This window comes from Trachypithecus francoisi, unplaced genomic scaffold (genome assembly GCF_009764315.1).
Source record: "Trachypithecus francoisi isolate TF-2019V2 unplaced genomic scaffold, Tfra_2.0 Lachesis_group4, whole genome shotgun sequence".
Classification (NCBI taxonomy): Eukaryota; Metazoa; Chordata; class Mammalia; order Primates; family Cercopithecidae; genus Trachypithecus; species Trachypithecus francoisi.
Window position 1 is genome coordinate 3,130,901 of NW_022681469.1, and position 18,235 is coordinate 3,149,135.

Consider the following 18,235-nt stretch of genomic DNA (forward strand, 5'->3'; position numbering starts at 1 on the left):
CTCTTCCCTTCCTGAGAATTGAACAAAGGCATTTGAGCATGGTATGTTTCACAGAGGAAAACAAAGACACGATTACAGACTGAAATAATCCCGGTAAACAATTATTTCATAGAATTATGAATATACAAAGATTTCCAACTCACCTCTCCTAAGACTATTAAAGTGCTGGAATTTTGAATAGTAAAACAGACAATGGGAGATATTCAGAAGTTCAAATAAATAAAAACAATCATTTTCCTTTGCAGCAGCAAATAGTTCAGTAAATATATGGGAATGGTGAGACACTCCCATGAAAAACATTAATTAAGTAAATTCTCTGGGGCTGGGGGTGGGGAAAGCAGACTCCGAGAAGCAAAGCTGGGCCTTGGGGACACCTGACTCTTCTTTAAAGGTAACCCACCCAGCAGGCGGGACCAACAGGACCAAGCTAGCCACAGCACCACTTTCATCTTAGAAGGTCCTCGGTTCCACAGACCTCAGAGATCTGATGACACTGAAACTCAGAAGATGGTAGAACATTCTAGAAAGGAGGGGGCTGTCAAGGGGGATAGTCTTCTGTCATGAGCACCCAACTGTGGGCGGGGTTGGTCAGGGCTGTGCCGGGTGCACTAGAGCCTATGGGGGCTGGGGGACTGCCTCGGATTTCTGTAGAACATGATCAGAATACATCCCCCTCACCTTTTCTTATGGACAAAGCACTGTGCCCATGGAGGACATGCAAGAATTCCTTTCTTTTCGATTTCAGATGACATCTGCCTCTTCTTTCTTCTCATTTTTGATGTTTGTCTTTTCTTTTTTTGTTAGCCCTGCCGAAGTGACCCTTCCAATCAAAAGCCAGATCCTGAGTTTCTGTCCTCTAGAGACACCCTCCTCAGGCTGGAACCTGACTTGCTGTTTGGAGCTAAGTTGCTGATGACTAACTAACGGCCAGACATTTTTCCCTTGCACTTAGCACACCATCTCATTCGCGGGAGCGTGCTGAGGGTCAGTGAGGAGAGGATTGGGCTGCAGCCTGCAGCCCCTGCAGGTGTGGGAGCTCTCCCAGTCACCTCCTCACAGATGTGGGCCTGGCAGATGTGGCTCAGACACCTACGGTAGCCGCATATGCTGTTTTACTTGTTCGTGCTTTGACTCTTTTAAGCGACATTTCAGACAATTGGAAGCCACTTGTAACAAAATGCTCGTTGCAGTAACCTGCCAGCCAGTGGATCTTGTTTTGGGGTCATTGAGATGATGGAGAACCTTATGGCCGTGTCTCTCCTGAGCCGGAGCTGACATTTCATAAATTCATCAGCTTTTTGACCCAGTGAGTTTTTATTCCCATGATGGTAATGCTTCCTTCTTACTCTTTCCACTTTCTGGTTGATAAGGCCCTAAAAGTTCTTATTGAAATCTGCAGCTAAAGATTCCAACAAGATTTAAGTCTTGCCAGATCTGAGCTTTCGAAAAGCAGGCATCCCTGTCGTTTGGGACATGCTGGGAGCCTGGAATCCGGCATCTCATGTGTGCTCAGTGGGTCTGCACTATCCGGAGCCCAAAGTACAGTCAGAAACCAGGTGCAGCTCCTTGGGGGGTTCCAGAGACTCCCTTTGGTCTCGCCAAAGGTGAGGCTGGGTCTGCTGAGTAGAGGTATGGGACGAATTATTAACAAATGTTTGTGGACGACCTGAGTGACAAGCTCTCTTCACCATCCTGCAGCAGGCAGTGGTGTGCAGAGCCACCTTGCACTGGCTCCTGACACCCTGTGGGGAAATACACTCAGGAATGTTTACACCACAGGAATCAGCGTGTGCTACAAACCAGGGGGCTTTCTCCCGTGGAGAGGCCTCTCACCAGCACAGCACTGCGACTCTCAGTGATAGAGTCAGGGTGGAGTTCAGAGCTCAGGTCAAACAAAGCCTGCCCCTCCGGACTCTAACAGGGGGTCGTTGGGATGCTCGGAAGGGCGTGGTCTGATCTATGCAACCTCCGTGTAAAAACAAGTTGTGTAATAACAGGCCTCCAGTTTATTTCTTAAATCTCAGCACCTCTTTAAGCCAGCTTCCTGAAGGTGTTAACTTCAGGATAAAAGGTGAGGAAAAAAGTGCAGCCTTTCATCTTTTGCCTGTCAGAAGTCCTACATTCCCTCTGTGAATTAATGTGTCCATGTTTGTTTTTGCTCTTTGGCCTTAAATGCATAACAAATATTTTCTAGAGACAAACCAATAGGAAAGGATTTAGAATACTGTTTGTTTTAGAATCAGGTGGCACTCAAGGACGAATAGATGTAGTTTTCCCATATATTCTTGGGAAATTCTTAGGGTTACTTAACATCCTCTAGTTAGATCCAGTTAATTAAAGCCAAATAATTCTGAACCTTCTCCCTAAATTATCTGGATATTTCAAATAGACACAGTATTTGGATCTAAGCTCTATGGTGCAATTCACTGGCCCACATTATTTTTCTTCTGAAGAATTAGTAAATGAGCCACACATGGATCTTTTGTGCTTTACTATTCCTTCTATGTAATACTCTGGACTAACTTCCCACCAGACAAAAGCTTTCTGAGTCGATCTTGGTCCCCAGAGACTTCCTGTCTTGTTTTTGATTCTCCTTGTAACAATTTGGAGTTGGCTAAGGGAAAACCCACTATTTTTGATTTCTAACTCCCCAGCTCACCAGCATATCAAAATAGGCCTGAACAGATACATGTCACCATGGGGCCAGTTGCTGGCACCAGAACAGAGCCACTCGGCCATCAAGACTCAAACCTGAGTCCCCACTCCCCTTGCTCAGCTACCCCGGAAACTGCAGGACACCAACCTCGTGCTGCTCCCTGACCCGACTGGCCACGCTCCCCACTGCCCTGCTCTTCTCCAACAAGCTGCGTGGAGAGGGGTGGCTGCACTCTACCTTGTCTTTAAGGAAACTTTTGATGCATTCTCCATAGGAAGATTAATACATGAGGCCATGGAACAAGTGAGGTCACTCAGCACAAGTCCTGAAGTGGGATCAAAACGCGGTGTTTGTGGGCTGCAGTGATCTGATGCAGAGCAGGGGGTTTCCCCCCAGGCCAGAGAGATGGTCCTCAGGGCAGGTGCTGCTCCTTTGACACTGCAATGACCTGGAGAGTGGCACTCCTGGGCAAGGCGATGGAACCTGCTGTCAACACTGAGGTACAAAGGACAAGAGTCATCAAATCGAGGGCGACTCACTCACCTACAAGCAAGCTCTAATACGCGGCTTCAGAGAATAAGAAATCCAAGGACACACCTGCAGTTCTCTGTGATCCTCTTTCCCCAACAAAGGAGGGTAAAGTACAGGAACAGCAGCCAGAAGAGCCTAGGGCAGAAACTACGGATTCAAGCGGATTAGCTGCAGAAAAGGAAAGGGTTGGGGACATGTCTCCCGCAGCCAGGAGTCACCTGAACTACAGCTCGGATGTGGAGACCTGAGTGGAATCATATTGCTGTGGCCCGGGACAATTTATTGGCCATACGACATCACTCAGTTTGATAAGTCACTTGGCATTCTTTATAAGATTCAGTATGCCATCCTCATGCTGCCAAAATAGATTAAGACAGACTCTGAAATGACATCAATTCCCTGCCATCCCCCAAGAGGTAGCAGGAAGGACGAGGAGAGTGACAGCTGCCTGATAGTTCACTGCGGCAAAGTGGGAGCGAGACACAGATGCTCCTTGAGAATGAAATGTGTTGAATTTGTCCATAACAAATGAGGGCGTCAAGGTGAAGATTTAGGGACCTCCTTCATGAAATGGGAGGAGCACTCACCTGATGTTATTAGGAGCCAACATTTTATAAAGGACCTAGTATCTTTTACAGGTGCCATAGATAGAAATTAAAGTCCTGTAACATTCCTTCAAATGGTTTTTTTGGCCCTACACTTTTTGAAACAGTGTGTCTTGAATTTAGTTTGCAACAAATTACCTGAGGAGCTTGTTAAAAGTGTAGATACTCAGGACACATCATCAAAGAAGCTGACTCCAAAGGTCTGGGTGGCGCAGAACTCTTCACCGTGGGGCTCTCGGTGAGTTTGGAGACCACCCTTTGAGAAACCCAGCTCAAACACAGGGACCTGAACGGGATGCTGCAGGGAGATGCTGCAGGGAGATGCCACAGGCCAGGCTCCCCAGGAATCAGCTCTGGAAGGGAGCCTGGTGGCTGGGAGAGGGTCCACACCTGCAGGCGAGGCAGAGGGAGAAGGTGAGCGGCCTCATGGGCCCCCAGGGAAACTAAAGCTGGGGGCCCCTTCCTGGGTGTCCAGAGCCATGGAGCAAGGGCTGGGTGGTACGAACACCCCACATGGACTGATCTAGGATGTGGGTAGCTCCTGGAGCTGTGGTCCTGAGTGAGGCAGTTCTGTTCTTCACCTAAGACAATTCCCAGAGTTGACCGTGAGGACTCAGGGAGCAGGGACTCCAATGGCTGGGGACATAGCCTTTCACCCCGGGGCAGGGACTCCCATGGCTGGGGACATAGCCCTTCACCCTGGGGCAGGGGTATTGGGGCAGTACTCTCAGTGGGCCTGCATATGGAGGCCCTGCCTCTGCCGGGTGTTCTCCCCACTGGGCCTGTCTGCCTTCCCCTGTGTCTCACTCTCCCTCCTCTTCCCTTCCTTCCTTCTCTTCAGGTTTTTTCTCTCTTTTCTCCCTAGTTTTCTAGACTCACATTTTCTTAATTTAAAATTAACCCCTTACCTTTTGTTCGCAGTTCCTCTTTGTACCATCTTCTTCTCTTGATGACTGCAAATAAACATCCTTATCTCTCCTATGGTTTCCTCGAGCTATGAGTGATGTGTAAATTCCTTATCACTGATCATACAACGCCACAGTGTAATGATTTATTTGTTTGTCTCCAGCAGTGTCCTGTTTTCTCGAGTAAAGGGCATACGCTCATTAAAATCCAGACTTAAATTCTATATTAGGAAATCTAAAGCCTGCTCCATTTAAGAATAAGCCAGGAATACCTGCTCCCCTGAACTGGCACAGGACTTGGGGTAACCCGGGCAAGGCCCACCTGTGTGGAGCAGGTGAACTGAGGACACCTAGGGGCAGCTCCCCTTTGACTCCTTGTGGTCTCAGGCAATCGCATTGGCACCTGTGTTTAGTGAATCACCTCATGGTAAGTCCAGCTTGAGTCATTGACAGAAATAATCAAACGAAGCATATGTGTATCTCATGAAGCAGAGGGGAGCCCTGATGGGCACTTTCGGGGAGGCTGAGAACGTGTTAATCACAGGCATACCGAGAAAGAAAATGCAGACTCAAAGCAGATTAAAGGGCAGTGACTTGTGCTGGGAAAGAATCCCTCTCGTTCTGACTTTTCTCAGGGGGTACGCCTGAGGCACCCCCCAGTGTCCTCCACCGGCACTTTATTCTGTTCCGGCGTTCGGTCAACACGGCACTGGAGCCCTTACCATGATGTAGGCACTGTTCCAGGGGCTGGAAATCCAGAGGCTTTGGCACAGAGAGATTGCACCTGGGCCCAGGGATGGAGGTGGAGATGGCCCCACACGTGACCCAGTGGCCTGTACGGAGCTCCCACGGCAGGACTGCTGGAGGAACACCTGGAGAGGGGTCTCAGGGCCCAAGCCATCACAGCTGCTTCTACTTTTTATAGTTTTCCCCAAACTGAGAGCATCCTAGGGATGAAGATAGAGTGGTTCTCACTGATACGTTTATTCTACGTATGGGGAAACGCAGGCACTGGAGCTTAAGGGACTTCCTTATCACACAATTCTTTCCCCCTAGGGCTGAGACAGATGCCATCATGCGTGGCACGGTGTCCCCCACAACTCTCTGCTACCTTCCTCCTTAGAGATTGGAAATTCAACCTCCAGGAGTTGTTGGTAAGACAGGTTATTCCTGGGACCACAGTAGGCTTGGGTCAAAGTCAAGTTCCTACAGGAGACAGCTTGTCAGTAACTTAACTCACAACCCTGACGGCACTTGGCATTTGCAAACTTGTATTATTATTATTATTATTACTATTACTATTTCTTCTTTACAAAGGTGTCCTGTATCCTAAGCTATGTCCTGAGGCCGAGGGGGGAGACGCTTCATGTTTCAACTCCTATCAAGGTTAGCACCTTCTAAGGAGTGGGTATGCAGTGCCGATGCCCAGGCGTGACTACTGAGAGCTGAGTTGCCTTGTTTCAAATCCATTTGCACAGGACATTCCCAATGTTGTTAATGATTGTAGCACAGGGAGCACTGGTCAGAGATCACCAGCTCACAGCTAGAAGCAGAGCTTAGTGACGCCAGGAGGAGGCCGCAAGCCAGAGAAGGCAGGTGGCCTCGAGAAGCTGGGAGGGGCAAGGAGACTTCTGCCCCGGAACTCCCAGGACAAATAATGTAGCCCATACTGGACCTCCAGCCTTCGGAATTGTAGGATAAGAGGCTTGTGTGGTCCTAAGCCATGAAATGTAATTCATTACAGCAGCCACGGGAAGGGAATATGCCATCCATTTTAAAAGAGTGAAACGTATGAAGATGTTTTATTTTACAATGCAAGGACCCCAGTGTTTCTGTGGTTTCTTGTAAATCACACCGCCTTCCCTGGCTGGGAAAATGGGTAGATGCTTAGATTTGCGGCCATCATTGGAAAGCATAGGTGGATTTTATTTCAGCTCAGGGTAGTCATGTTGCCTTCAGAACCATTTAGAAGAGAAAGAAAGAGAAGCTAAGAAAAAATTGAAAACAAGAAGAAAGGAGCAGGAGAAAGAAAGAGGAAATGAAGAGAGATGGGAGAGAACCTGAAAATGAAGGGCCTTGGTGTGAAACAAGTGGGAGGAAAGCTTCCGTGTCCTCTGAGCATTTGCTGATGGCAGGCCGTGGTTCCCCGCACTGGCCGAGGCCACACCGTGTCGTGACAGTGAGTGTGGCCTTTGGAGCATGACCAAAACCTCAGACCAACACTGGACTCCATTTCCTCCTCTATGAAATGGATCTAGTGACAGTGTACTTCTCGTAGTCTTGCTCTGAGGACGAACAACACTTAGTGGTGTGACTGGCACATGGTAAGTCAGTGGAAAATGTTGGCTATTACTTAAAAATAAACAACAACAAAAAAACCCCATGAGCTGTGATGACATTTGACCGTGCTGGGAGATTTTTGCAAAGAAGATCCTTGTAGAAGGTGGACTCACTCTAGCACCAAGGAGTATAGACCATCAGACATAAGGAGACACGGTGCACATTCCGGCCCGGAAAGGGGCTATTCTCTTGTCACACACTTTGAATAGGTTTCAGATGGAAAAAACAAAAAGCAAAGAAGCAGTGGAATGGGCACGCACTTGTGTGCGTGAGTGTGTGAGGGTGCGTGCTTGACTTACTGTGGTTTCCAAAATGCCTTGAAGTAGAAACTGTACCTGTCCAATAGACAGTTTCGGCTTTGGTTTTGGTCAAACTCACCACGCTGCAAACGTCTACTCCTGGTGTATTTACTCTTTCACTCTTTCCAATCCTCTGTTCGTGTTGGCTGCAAGATAACACAAAAGGTTAACTTTACCGTGATCCACAGTTGTAAAGTACCGTGCCAAAGTAACAAGATTAATACCTTTTTGACAGAGTTTAATAATATGGTTTTATAATATTTAATTTTGTTCAGCAAATATCTCCCAGTAGGAAGCCTTTTTTCCTTTACTTACCTAACATTATTGCTTTAAAACAATTTAATTCCTATTTCCTGGCACAAAGAACTTATTATGTAGACATGTTGTGATCTGATTCTTATAGGCCTTTGAGGGGTGGATTAACTTCAAGTTAATTTGGACATCCAACCAATTTTGACAGGCGGAGCTGTCAGCCTACTGCAAATGAGGGTTGTTAGATCTGGGTGTATGTTACTTTAAGGATAACTGACAGAGAGAAATGTTGTGTTTTGCTTCAAACAACAGGGGCTCTCTTTCCAGTTGGGTTTCCCTGGCGTTGGAGGGGGGCATCGTTAGCCATGCTTCCTTGTCTTCCCTGTCGGTTTCTGAATACGGCTCACACGTAACTGACCCAATTACCTCTCTAATCCCCCAAACAGCGATTTACCATCCATTAGGAAATTCCTAGTGGCGTCTTCTTGCTAATATCCTCGTGATAAGACCAATAAAAATAAATTGGTTCTGTGGAATATACTCTGATGAGGCTACAGTTCTCTTCATACAGTGAGAAGGGGAAGGACTTCAACTTGCCCCAAAGGGCAGTGTCAGCAGTTGCAAACAGCCTCCTAAGTGTGCAAAATGACTTTTTTGAATGATCTACATGGTGTCCTCAGAACCATTATACTTAAGGGAAGAAACGGACTCTGGACCCGTGGCTGCCTGGCATCCTCACTTCCTCCCGCCCTGGCTCTCACCCCTGTAGTGGCACTCTGTGGCACCCTGGGGCATGGCAGCAAACAGAACCATTATACTTAAGGGAAAACACAGACTCTGGACCTGTGGTTGCCCGGCGTCCTCACTCCCGCCCTGGCTCTCACTCCCGCAGTGGCACTCTGTGGCTCCCCGGAGCGTGGCAGGAAATAGATGCCTCATGCAGCTGGCAGGAAGGGCAGCCCTGAAGATCAACAGGGAGGTGCCTGAGGCCCGGCCACAGCTCTGCACTAGTAACGCTGAACCTGGTAATCAAATGGGACCTGGCTCTGCCTGTCTCTCCCTGCCCGTCTTTGCTCCCCAGTTCCTTTTCAACATGTAACCCCATTGCAGAGGCCCAGCTGTGCTCATTTCAGAGGAAAACTCCAGTGAAGATATCAGGGTTAGGGAAAAAATATCAGAAAGAGGCCAACAGGATTTCTGAGTGACAAGACTCTAAGGTACAACTGCACTTCTAAAAAGGGTGTAGGAGGGCACAGTGACCATACATCACTTTTAAATGCGCAAAATAGCAGCTTATGTTGAACTCTTCCTCCAAGGTACTGGTACTGTGAAGAAGGCCTCATACACATCCTCTCTGGCTCCCTCAAAAAACACTATGGTTTCCATTCTATTATTATCCACATTTAATTGAAGGGGCAATTTGAAAAGATCGCATGAGTTGTCAGTGAGAGGACTAGTTTTTACGTAAGATACATTTATTCCAAGAAGAATAAGTATGGAGAAGAAATGAAGAAACACATCTAGCAGTCTCTGCATGTGAGCTCCAGCCTTTGGAGAAGATCGCTGGGTCACTGTGGAAGGGATACTGCCTGTCCCACCCAGACCCTCCAAGAAAGACCCTCATCTCCAGCCTGCGGGGTCCTAGGGCGCCCCTTCTCCAGGAGTTGTCCCCCAAGGAAGGAGCTGCCTTTCCAGCATTAGGGCGTCTCCCCGGGGGCACCCACATTCACTGACCTACTGCTACAGGGATCAAGGCCCCGTCCCACCCGGATTTGGGATAACTCCGAAGCAGGTCAACTTCTCTCTCAGCCCAGTTCTGCTTCTCTTACCTTCTTAAAGGCACTATTCCCAAGAGCACCTCACACGCCCCTGCACACTCATCTCCATCTCAAAGTCTGTTCCCTGGGGAACCTGACTGAACAACTCATGGGCAGGGCAGTCATGGGTCACAGACTCTAAACTGGGATTTTGGAATTGGATCTCCTGCTGGCCAGCTGGAAGCGAGAATGTACCATTGGTGGTGGATGAGGTGCTGATGGCCCTGACATGCAGTGGGGCGTGGCTAAAACTGCACCAGGGTGAACCGGGGCAATGCACCGTGGAAGGGAACCGTAAGTGCCACATCTCAGGTGTGTGAGAGGTGCTAGGGCAGGAGTAGCGGTAAGGGGCATGGAATTGGACGGCTTCTGCTGGGAGTCACAGAGGTATCGAAGGCAGCCAACGAAAGCCTGGAGGTGCATTGTGAGTGCTGCAAGGCCTCCTGGGAAGCACACAGAGTGATATGGTTTGGCTGTGTCCCCACAGAAATCTCATCTTGAATTGCAGCTCCCATAATTCCCACGTGTCACAGATGGGACCTGGTGGGAGGTCATTTAATCATGGGGTGGGTCTTTCTCGTGCCGTTCTTGTGATAGTGAATAAGTCTCACGAGATCTGATGGTTTTATAAAGGGCAGTTCCCCTACACACACCCTCTTGCCTGCCTCCACGTAAGATGTGCCTTTGCTCCGCCTTAGCCTTCTGCTGTGATTGTGAGGCCTCCCTAGTCATGTGGAACTGTGAGTCCATTAAACCTCTTTCCTTTATAAATTACCCAATCTTTATCAGCAGTGTGAGAACAGACTAATATATAGAGAGAATCTCATCTCCCTCCAGTTGCACAGCATCCCCTAGGAACTCTCTCTCCTTTTGCCCCTAGGCCCTGGACCAGTAGCTAGGATCCAGGCTGAGCATATCCCAGCCATGAAGGTGCTGGGCCTGGGAAGGGAGGAAGCACATGACTCAGCAGCACAGCCAAGAGTTGAGTCAGCAGGGCCACAGAGGCTGGAAGAGGAGACGTGGACATGGATCCCTGGGAGCTGGATCAAAGGGAAATTCAGGACCTGAAGTTGGGCAAGGAAGAGTCTGGCAAAGATAAACCATGTCGATAAACCCCTCCCTGCACTGATCAAAAAATAAATTCCCAGGATCAGGAATAAAAGAAGGATTATCACTACAGATCCTAGGGAATTAAGGGGATAAAGAGGGAATATTATGAAAAGGTTTATGCCAACAAACTTAACAACACTTAGATGATAGGAACAAGTTTCCTGAAAAAACAGAAATGCCCATAAAGAATGTATTGGGGAGTGGACGTAGGAATCTCCGAGAGGCTCCTTGGTGGCCGTTCTCCGTGGGTCTGCACTGGCAGAAAGAAGCCCATCACGGAGCTTGACATGCTGATAGCAACAATGGAACCAGGAGCGACAGAGGCCAAGTGGCAGCACTCAGGCATTTTTGTTACTAGCGGCCCATTTGGAGGGGTAGCTCAGGACCTGAACTACAGAGAGTGGTTTAGAAAAACATGTACATTTTCAGAGAAACGTAGTATTTAAGGCGGGTGTGGTGGCTCACGCCTGAAATCCCAGCACTTTGGGAGGTGGAGACAGGAGGATCATCTGATGTCAGGAGTCTGAGACCAGCCTGGCCAACACGGTAAAACCCTGTTTCTACTAAAAATGCAAAAATTAGCTGGACATGGTGGCAGGCACCTGTAATTCCAGCTACTCAGGAGGCTGAGGCAGGAGAATCGCTTGAATCTGGGAGGTGGAGGTTGCAGTGAGCTGAGATTGCCCCACTACACTCCAGCCTGGGCAACAAGAACGAAACTCCATCTCAAAAAAAAAAAAAAAAAGCATTTAAATAGAAAATAAATGGGGAGCCAAGGAGGTGTCACACAGTTTGTGCTATCAGAAGAAATCCGGGGTGGCTGGGCACAGGTCCTCCAAGCAAGCATCACAGCTTCTCTCCCTGTTTCTGGGCCTGAGCCCATGGACAGAAGAAGAGGGTGGGTCCCTGAAAGAGACCTCCTGTAATCCAGCAGATGTTCCTGACAACGATTCCAACACATCCCACAGGGCTCTGCAGCCATTGGCCCAGGTGGTCACACCCTGAGGAAAGAGGAATAGCACGGATGTGACGACTTCCAGCGGGCACAGCCAGGGGACATGTTTTGCACGTAGGTGCTCTGTTTCCACTGGAACCCAGTAGAACACCCGGGACTGAAGTGTCGTCTGTGCTAGAATAGGGGTGGAGATCAGGCAACATGTGGCGTCCTGGCCGAGGACTGGCTCACCTGGACCCCCAGGTCCACAGGCCTGCCTCAAAGCGTATTCCCGGCCCTAATGTACAAGGGGACCAGGCACACGTGGCCATTTTGCTTCCCCTCTGAGGAACTTCAAGTGGAAGATTCAAAAATGTCCAGTGACTCCCTGACCCCTGCCATGCAGTAAATAAAAACAATATTGTTTCCCAGTGGAGATGGTGAAAATCAGTGCCACTCGTAAAGATGGAAAGGAAGCGAGCATGGTGGCCCCATCCTACCTCCATTTAATTTCCCAGTCCCTTCCCTGCAAAACCAGACAGATGCTGGAAGCTGACAGTAGATGACTCAGCCAGGACCACAGGCGTGGCTGAGTAGTGGCCCTATTGCAGTTCCTGGGCTGGAGGCAGTATCACGACAAGATAAAGTGTGCAAAAATTTCCATACCTGCTGCAGCGTAAAATGTTAGGTGGTTCAATAGCCAACAACATGCTGAGTGTCCCATTTAAAGTACAGAAAAAACACTCCATCCTTCCACAAGGAAGCAGGTGCAGCGCGTAGTAGGCCTCCTTGGGTTCCACAGGCAGCATAGACTGTACTTGTGAACTGTGCTCCCACTACAGTTTTCTGTGGAGCCCGGAGCAGGAAATAGCTATTTTGCATGTCCACGCTGTGGTACAAGGAACCCTGCCACTTGGCAGATCCCATGGCAATAGAGATGTCATTGCTGGGAGAAGATGCAACGGGAGAATCTCAGGCAATCCCCTAGGATTCCCAGAAGGCCATGCCCTCTGCAGCAGAGAATTACATGCCTGTTCACAAACAGCTCCTGGTGTTCTACTGGGTTCCAGTGGAAACACAGCACCTGGCCATTAGACACAGAGTGACCACACAGAGACAACTACCTGTCACAGACCCACCACCTCAAAGATTCGCATGAGCCCAGTAATTCATCATGTGGATCGTGCATGTGAAGAACCACAGGGCACAAGCAGGCTGCACAGGCAGGAAACCTGGGTCCCCGGACTTTCACCACTGTTTCAACACCACCACCCCTTCATCCCATGCTTAGCGCCACGTGGAGGGGCACGTACAACCAGCTGGTGGGGAGGAAAGGCCTGAGCACTCGCTTTATGAATGAGTTGCTTTGATCCCGATATGTAGGTGCCACGTAAAACTATCCGAGCACTGCACTTGGGTCTTCTGCCTGAGTGATGTTGCATGACCTGGCCAGGAATGTCCTCCCAGTGGGCGAGGCTGCGGGGAGTCCATGGCCATCCACTTGATGTGCAACAAGAAGTGGCTTAAGGTGAGAAGAAATTTTGAGAAAATGAAAAGACAGCTGGACAATGGAAAACAGTCTGGCTGGCTAGTCAGGGGCTTAGGGGAGAAGCTGGAATGCTGGGGACAAGGAAATCTTGGCTTGTGACTGGACATATGGAGTGGGCACGAAGTGCAACTATCTTTGTGTGGAACATTAGTATTCAACAATTAACACCCATCAGGAAGAGGCACTGAAACCTAAAGAAGACACAAAACCACAATGCTGGCCCAATGACACCTGAAAAGGGTAACGCTGTTGGTGAGGGTGGGAGTCATGCATGGGTCCCAGGCTTCTAGTATGGCCAACACGCCACATCAGCAACAGAAATGCATGCTTCACCCTCAGAAAGGCTCCATATCTTGAGGACACTTACCAGCCACTCAGTGGCAAGTTGACTGCACTGGATTCCTTCTGGAGGAGAGGGGCAGTGATTTACCTGGACTGGGATAGACACACATTGCCGGGATAGGATAAGACTGTCTTCCCTACCTGCAGGCTAACATAAGGCTGGATCCGCTAACACAAAACATGCCATCATATCTCCTTGGATAAAAACCACATCTCACCAAAGAAAGTCGGCGGGAGGCACAAGATCATGGCAGCCACTGGTCCATCCCAGTGCCATCAACCTGATGGAGAACTTGTTGGCTTGAAGATGAATCCCTGGGGCATCTGTTGGAACTCTGCCCAGCTTTGATGGTAAATGGGCAAGCACAGAGGCTACATCCTAAGAAGAGCATAATTATCACAGGTGGGAATATGGTTTTCTCCACATCAATAAGCCACCCAGGGCAGCAGGGGTGCTAGCCAGGGCTGAGGGCTGCCATGCGTGTGTGGAGTAGCCTCAAGGCCACTGCAGTAGCAAAGGTCAGAACTTTCGGGGGCTGATTCTTAGTGAACCTGTCTTATGATACATGATTGGAACTGCTTTTGAAAAATTAGAAATACCATTTCTGGGATAGTTAATTAATTAATTAATTAATTTGAGATGCAGTCTCTCTCTGTCACACAGAGCTGGAGTGCAGTGGCGTGATCTTGGCTCACTGCAACCTCTGCCTCCCAGATTCAAGTGATTCTCTTGCCTTAGCCTCTGGAGAAGCTGGGACTGCAGGCACCCGCCACCATGCCCAGTCAATTCTTGTATTTTTAATAGAGACAGAGTTTCACCATGTTGGTCAGGCTGGTCTCAAACTCCTGACCTCAAGTGATCCACCTGCCTCGGCCTCCCAAAGCACTGGGATTACAGGGTGATTTTATTTTTGGTTTATTTAGGCAAACCTCAAAATTCCTGACCGTGTCTCTACCCAGATACTTAATCTATAAATCTGAGTAGAGAAGTTCCTGGCACTAAGGCTTTTTCCTGGGAAATTCTCAACTTCCCTAAAATATCCACTGGACCGACTCTTGTCTCAATTCCTGTGTTGTTCATCCCAGACACACTAATATTCACACAACTTGGATTCATTCACTCACCAACTTAAAGCAGCAAAGGTGCTAGCTGCAGCTGAGTGATGAAGGAGACGACTGGCACCGGAGGCATAAGCCAAGCAATTCTCTCTTCCCTTGGGGCTCAAAAAGTAAGTTGCGACTTCCAATGGCCATCCATTTGATAATTAACATAGTCAGAACTATGCCGTTTAAAAATATGGCTATGCCACTAATTGTGTCACATTAGGTAACACCACTGGTAATGCACCTGCGATGATTTATAACACAGAAGACCTCGTGTGGAGTTGCATTTTATGGTTGATGGAAGGCTTTTAAATACTTATCTCCACAGTTTTCAAAATGTACTCCTGAATATCCAAGTGGTGCAGCAGGAGAGTCTTGGAGTTTGGAAGTGTGGGTGGACTACAGGGACAGGTTCTGAGGATTCTACCTTAAATCTACCTGAGTGTCTCTGCTGTTACCTGCTTCCTATGTGGGGATTCCTTACAAGATTTCCTCTAAAGAGAGTCGGTTTCCTGATGACTCCAACATTCAAGATTTTGGGTGTGGGCTGAGCATGAAACTTCTACCATCCCCAGGGGTCAGGGTGGGATAAGAGCCCCTTTCGTCTAAAGAGTCTCTTGAGTGTTCTGTCCCCCAAGTGACTTCTGAAAGTTCTAGTGCTTTTCAGTAAATGTGAACAACGACTTTGCCAAAATTCTTTCACGATATCCTCATACAGCTAGGTTTTATTCGGCCATTATCTCTGATATTGCGTTCTGGGCACGTGTGCCCTCGATAGCTGAAGCAGGAGACACAGCCAGTGGGGTGAGTGAAGGAGGATGTGGTTCAGCAAAGTGACATTTAGAAGGATCTTACACGGAGTTTTTGGAATTGTATAATGTCCTATTGCTTAAATCAAACTCCCTTATTTTTCATAGAAAATGCCACATGCGTTTAAGAAAATTCCATCACTGGATAGTTTTTAGCAGTGAATATCAATTAGAATTGCTTATTATTGCATTAATGCCTCTAAGCACATAAATGCTCTTTGTTAGTGATATTAATGATAGTCCTAATAGTATCAATCATCCGTTCAGTGCTCAGATGTGCCAGGCACTGTTCTAACTGCCACTTTATAATAATTTAATCTTCATGGCAGCTCTCTGAGGTGAGTGCTATTAAAAGTGCTATGTTGTAGGTAAGGAAACTGAGGTACAGGAGTAATTGCCTGAAGACACAGGGCTAGGAAGTGGTAGAGTCTGGAACCCACTCCAGGCAGTCTGACTAGACTCTGCTCACAATCGTGCTATGGCAAGCAATTCTGCTCATATTCAGCGGCCCATTTCTTTTTATCTGAAGAACAATGAATTCTGGGATAAAAGAAGAGAATGCTGATCTCCCTGGTTTAACTATCGGTGCGTCTCCTTTAAAGGGGAATTATGAGCGAAAGAGTCTGTTTTATAAAGATCAAGTTTCAGATGTTGCTGATGTTGCCTTGTCAAAGCCCAGCATCCCCTGAGGACTGCAGCGTTGCTGGAGGGCATCCCAGGGCTCAGTGCCCACCGCTGGGCAGCCTGCTGCCCAGAGTCACACGTGTAGAGTGACATGGAGGACTTCAGGCTCAGACACACACATGACACTCGTGTGTTGAGTGGAGCTGTGCTATGCTGATTGGCTTACTGGAGATAGTGTAGGACGCTCCCACTTCTTGTGTGATCTCCAAGTTATATTTGGAATACTCATGGTAAACAGTACCAAGCCACGCTGTTGGTACTGCAGTTAAGTAGTCCAAAGTTTCCTCAGATCCCTGTACTCCATTCCACTGCACCAGTAGCCAATGCATTGGTGATCCCAACTCTGTTCCAGGACTTTGTGTGTTATGATGTCAATCTTTATGTTTTCGTCACTAGACTGTGAGCTACTCAAGGCAGGGACTCACTCATGAGGTTTATGTCTTTCCCAGTGGAGAGTCTAAGTCAGTGTAGATACTCAGTAAATATTTCCAGAGTGTCTTAGTCTATTGGGGCAGCTATAACAAAATACTGTTAGTTGTGTAGCTTGTAAGCAACAGAAATTTATTTTTCACAGTTCTGGAGGCTTGGATGTCCAAGGTCAGGGCAGATGTGGTGTCTGGTGGGGGCCCTGCTTTCTGGCTCATAGACAGCACCTTCTGCCTGCCTCCTCACATGGCAGCAGGGGTGAGGAATCCCCATGGAGTCCTTATAAAGGCACTAATCACATTCACGAGGGCCCCACCCTCATGACCTAATCTTCTCTCGAAGGCTCCATCTCCTAACACCATCACATTGGTGATTAGGTGTCAACTTAGGAATTTTGGGGAGATAAAATTATTCAGACCATAAAATGAATTAATGAGTGAAAGTTCAGTAGAGAAAGAGATTCTTGGAATTTAGGGAAAAGAACTTTATGGATGAGTAATATGAGTTCTAAAATAAATTAATATAGTGGTATTTGATCCAAGGCTTCCCTTTGGGAAGGAAGTTCCACCTTCTATTTAAAGATTTCTTCAACTCTCATAGGCTACAAGGACATCCCTTTTTAAATTTCCTACATCAATTTAAGAGGGAGCTCCTAAGACGGGCTGCTGAATGCCAACTCAGAGTTAACGAGAAGAGGTCTCAAGCCTTGGTGGGAAGGATTTTCACTTCTAGCTGTGGTGGAATAGCTGGTTTTAGGCTATCCTCCCACTAAGGACAACTATACAATATGCACACACAAAACATCTGTGTGCAGGCATCAGGAAATAGTTAAGATAGGCAAGGCTAAAGAGCCAACATCCTTAAAGAATCCACATAAAATCGAGGTGAACACTTAGCTGGTCTGAGTACAGTGGTGTTTACACCTAATTGGTCACAGCCAGCTTCACTCAACTAGCCTTAAGGAGGTAAACTAAAATTGAGGTGAGCCCAACATTTCCCACCACTATTTCTCCTCAGAAAATTTGACAATTATTAATACAAAGCATTGTATCCTTAGGTTTAGGGTTAGGCGTAGGGCTAAGCAGACACTGAAACACAATTGGGAGTGCACACAGTTGTTTTGAGGATGATTCCCATGAAACACAAAAGATAGAGGAAGCAGAATAGGCCAGGATGAATATATGAATCCCATAAAATTAAGTGGGGTGGGAATAAGAAGGATTTGAACAGGGAGAGCTGCAAGCCTGACGAAATCTTGGCCAACCCTAAAGGGAGCACAAGAGCAAAGATTTCCCTGTAGAGGAATCCCGCATTAGGTGGAAATGGCCAGTCATTTGCAGAGGACTGGGAAGGAAGAGTGTGATGGTGGACTGAAAGCTGAAGTGGATCCTGGAGACATTGAACTAGGGCCTGTCAACTAAATGCATTCATTTTGGATGAATTGCAAGTCCTTCTTTTGAAAGGAGATCCAAGAAGCACACCTCCACGGCTGCCACAGAGGCAACAAAAAGATCTAATGTGTGATTTTAGACTAGACTCTAAGAAAGATAAAAAAGAGAGATTAGAGGAATAAGCAGTATTTGAAGAGAGATTGGTCAAGAATTTTCTAAAATTGATGGATGGCAACAACTCGCAGATTCATGAAGCCCTATAAAATATTAGCTGGAAAAAAATAAAGACAGTCACATTCTGTACATCAGAGTTAAAATGCTGAAAAATTGGGACAAAAATAACTCTTAATAGAAGGCAGAGAAAATAAGTATTGCTATCAAATAAGCAATAAGATTAGAAATCACTGACGTTTTAATGGAAATGATGGAACCAGGAAGACAGTGGGATTGCATCTTGAAAGAGGAATGTTGTAACAGCCTA